Here is a 4,660-nt window from a genome sequence, read left to right as displayed (position 1 = left end):
TATTCTTGGCAAAAATGTAATTTATGACATTTCTCCAAAAGCTAACATGGGTCTAAGTTCAACAGTAAAAAGAAAAAAAAAAAGAAAAAGAAAAAAATCACCAGCAGTTGCTACTTTAGAGCTCAAGAAACTGTTTTCAACAGAATTTCATGTCTAGTTTGGTTCTGTTTCAGAGCATGAATTGACTTTCAGATGAAACACTTGGGTGGTGGAGATGTGTTTGTTTCTATAGGGAAGAACCCAGGGCAGAAAAGTATTGGGGAATAGCAAGAGATGCATTTCTGTGGTCAGACAACCAAGTGAGGAGGCAGTCACTCTGAGAAGTTCTCAAGCAAAGACTGCTGTGTTCATCGACTGAGAGTTGGGGAAGTAGCAGGAGTTTCTCTGAGATGAAGAGAGTAACAGGCATACTTCTCCTCCAGGGAAGTCAGGACCAGGGTACCAGTGCAGCTTGAAAGTGGCTCTTTTTTGATGACAGAACTTCGTGGATATCTTGTTACATCACCACACATGCAAACCCATACAACCTTGAGTCCCATCATCACTGCTGAGTTTTTTCATTCGGTACTGGCGTATTTCTCTTACCAGTGTGTAGAGAGCGTCTTCAACACCCTGTCTGGTCTTGGCTGAGCTTTCGATGAACGGTACCCCGTAACTCTTGGGCTTGTTTTGTGTCAACTGTTCTTGCGGGCAAATCACACTTGTTTCCTACCAGCACCATAGGTACATCATCTGAGTCTTTTGCTCGCTTAATCTGCTCCTGTAGAGATCAATATCTGCAAATGATTTGCTGTTATTGATGGCAAATCCACAAAGGAAGCCTTCGCCTGTGCTCATGTACTGGTCTCTCATGGCACAGTCCTCCTCTAGTCCAGCTGTCTCCAGTATGTCCAACAGACAGGTCTCACCATCTATTACCACCTGTTTTCGGTAAGAATCCTCTGTGGTGGGATCACATTCATCCACAAAATGGTTCTGGATTAGCTGAATTGTCAGTGCGCTTTTACCCACACCACCTGCTCCAACCACCACCAGTTTGTACTCGGTCATTTCACACCAGCAAGAACCTCAAGCTCTGCTGCCCCACTTCGGAAGGATTTAGGCCTCCACCGGGAAAAATGCCGGCGACTCGCGCACCGCATGAACAGCCCCCACCAGGGAGCGGCACTTCCGGCCCCGCCCGCTGCGCCCACATATTAAGATTAAAGGTCGCGGGGCCCTGATTGTATCAGCCAGATTCTGTAGTGCGGGTGTTTCATTAATATGCAGAGCCGCAGGAGAGCTTATGCTGAGGCCACCTGTGGACATAATATTAACACCAAATGCAACGGGGCAGCTCTTACAGTACTGTACTTTAAGAGCTGTAGTATACATAGTATATTGATATTTAAGGCTAAAGTTTTTGATCATATTAGTTTTACATGCTAAAGTCCAGACAGATGCCATATCTGTATTAAAGTCCATCTGGCAGCTATTGTATTAGGTTTAGATGTTATGTTATAGATTCTTACTAATATTAAAGGCCACAGGGCAGCTATCCTATCAGTTTTAGATGCTATGATAGTGTAATCGTCTTAGCACTACTGTAGCATGGATAATAGATTAGTATTAAGGGCCTCGGGAAAATATTACATCCATTTTAGTTGATAGAGTATGTATATTTATTTATATTAAAGGTCACAGGGCAGCTATTTAGATCAATTTTAGATGTTACACTGTTCATATCATATTAGCACTAAAGGCATCAGGGCAACTATTGTATTTGTTTTAGATCTTTTTTATTGTTTCAGTCATCTCTTTTGCTTCTTTGACCAAAGGACCTGAAAAGAACAATTTTAAAGAAGGAAAAAGTTTATTTAGGGCTCATGGTTTCAGAGATCTCAGTTGATACATGGTTGACTCCATTCCTTGGGGCTCCAGGTGAGGCAGAACATCATGGCAGAAGGGTGTGGGGGAGGAAAGTGGCTCAGGACATGATCAGGAAGCAGAGAGAGAATTTAAGCTCAGCTCACCAAATATGAACCCCAAAGACACACCCCAATGACCCATCTCTTCCAACCATACCCTATCAACCTGCAGTTACCACTCAGTTAATCCCCATCAGGGAATTAATTAACTGATTGAGTTAAGGCTTTCATAACCCATCATTTCACCTCTAAATCCTCTTACATTGCCTCACACATGAGTTTTGGGGGACATTGCATATCCAACCATAAAAATTATTTATATTAAGGCCACAATATATCTATTATTTTAAATGATGCAGTATGAATATTATGGTAATATTAAAGGCCACAGGACAGCTATTATATTAACTTTGGATACTATAGGATGGATATCATATAAATATCAAAGGCCACTTACTGCATAAGTTTCAGATGTTCCAATATGAATATCATATTAGTATTAAAGACCCCAGGTTAAAAATTATGTCACTTTTAGATGCTCAAGTATGGATATCATGTTAGTAGTAAAGTCAACATGGCAGCATATTGATTTTAGTACAATAGTATGACTGTCATATTAGTTTAATGGCCACAAAGCTGACATTATATTAGTTTAAGGCACTATAATATAAATATCAGATTAATACTAAAGGACACAGATCACCTATTTATCAGTTTGAGATTTTATAGTATGGATATTAAATGAATATTAAATTTCATAAGAAATTTATTAAATTGGTTTCACAGGTTATAGGAAGGATGCTACATTAATATTAAAGGACACAGGAGATTTTTAGTTTGAGTCCATCCCACTTATTGGTTCTTGATTTAACTTCTTGTACTTTAAGGGGTCTTGTTAAGGAAGTCAGATCCTAAGCCAACATGGTGAATATTTGGGCCTACTTTTTCTGCTAGTAGGTGCAGGGTCTCTGTTCTAGTGCTACTAAGTCTTTGATCTACTTTGAGTTGAGTTTCTTGCAGGGTGAGAGAGAAAGTTTTAATTTCATTTTGTTACATGTGGCTTTCCATTTTTCCCAGTACCATTTATTGAAGAGGCTATCTTTTCCCCAGTGAATGTTTTGGCACCTTTGTCTAGTATGAGATAACTGTATTTAAGTGGGTTTGTCTCTGTCTTCTATTCTGAACCATTGGTTTATGTATCTGTTTTGGTGCCAATACCATGCTGTTTTTATTATTGTAACTCTGTAGTATAGTCTGAGGTCTGATATTATGATGCCTCCTGCTTCACTTTTCTTGCTAAGGATTGCTTTGGCTATTCTGGGTCTCTTATTTTTCCAAATGAATTTCATGATTTCTTTTTCTAGTTCTATGAAGAATGTCATTGGGATTTTAATACTGATTGCATTAAATTTGTATAACACTTTTGGTAGTATGGCCATTTTCACAATATCAATTCTGGATTCAAACTAAAAACTTCTTCTCAGCAAAAGAAACAATCAATAATGTGAAGAGAGGGTCTACAGATTGGGACAAAATCTTGACCTCAGATAAAGCATTGATCTTTAATATATATACAGAACTCAAAAAACTTAACACCAGAAAAACAAAAAAACCCAATCAATAAATGAGCTAAGGAACTGAACAGACACTTTACAGAAGAAGATATACAATCGATCAACAAATACATGAAAAAATGTTCAACATCACTAGCAATTAGAGAAATGCAAATCAAAACTACTCTAAGATTTCATCTCACTCCAGTCAGAATGGCAATTATCAAGAATACGAACAACAATAAATGCTGGTGAGGATGTGGGGGAAAAGGTACACTCACACGTTGCTGGTGGGAATGCAAATGGTGCAACCATTGTGGAAAGCAGTATAGAGATTCCTCAGAAAAGTTGGAATGGAACCACCATTTGACCCAATTACCCCACTCCTTGGTTTATACCCAAAGAACTTAAAATCAACATGTTACACTGATGCAACCACATCAACATTTATAGTGGCTCAATTCACAATAGCTAAACTAGACTAGATGCCCTTCAACAGATGAATAGATGAAGAAATGTGGTATATATACACAATGGAATATTACTCAGCCTTAAAAAAGAATGAAATTATGGCATTTGCTGGTGAATGGATGGAGCTAGAGAATATCATGCTAAGCAAAATAAGCCAAGCACCAAACACCAAGGGCTGAATGTTTTCTCTGCTATGAGGATGTTAATTCACAATAAGGGAGGGGAGCAATAGGGAAGAATAGAGTTACTTTATATTAGGTAGAGGGGAGTGAAGAGAGGGGAAGGGGCATGGTGGTAGGAATGATAGTAGAGTGAAACAGACATTACTACCTCATGTATATATATGACTGCATGACTGATGTGATCCTACAATATGTACAATCAGAAAAATGAGAAATTACACTTCATTTGTGTATGATCTATCAAAATGTATAATGTATTCTACTGTCATGTATAACTAATTAGAACAAATTAAAAATTAATATTAAAATAAAGGCCACAGGACATCTACTACATCAGTTTTGGAGGCTTCAGGGGAAAGCTTCAGGGGAGCTATTATATTAGTTTAAAATGCTTTAGATGGATGTCAGCATTAAATGCCATTGCACAGCTACTATGCTTGTTTTAGATACTATGGTTTGCATCTATTAGTATTAAAGGTCTCTGGTATCAGTTTTTTATGCTGTAATATGGAAACATATTAATATTAAAGGTCATAGAGCAGTTATT

At 38.0% G+C, this 4,660-nt stretch overlaps 1 pseudogene across 1 annotated transcript; it reads right to left on the bottom strand.

The window, feature by feature from the left end:
- Positions 1–496: 496 nt before the first annotated feature.
- Positions 497–1,079, bottom strand: LOC306656944 (GTPase NRas-like; annotated as a pseudogene). Its single transcript has one exon. The product of its transcript is annotated as a GTPase NRas-like (transcript).
- Between the last annotated feature and the right edge of the window lie 3,581 nt (positions 1,080–4,660).

Source organism: Sciurus vulgaris (genome assembly GCF_902686455.1).
Source record: "Sciurus vulgaris genome assembly, chromosome: 3".
NCBI lineage: Eukaryota > Metazoa > Chordata > Mammalia > Rodentia > Sciuridae > Sciurus > Sciurus vulgaris.
Note: the sequence above shows the minus strand (reverse complement) of the source record. Positions and strands in the feature narration are given on the sequence as shown.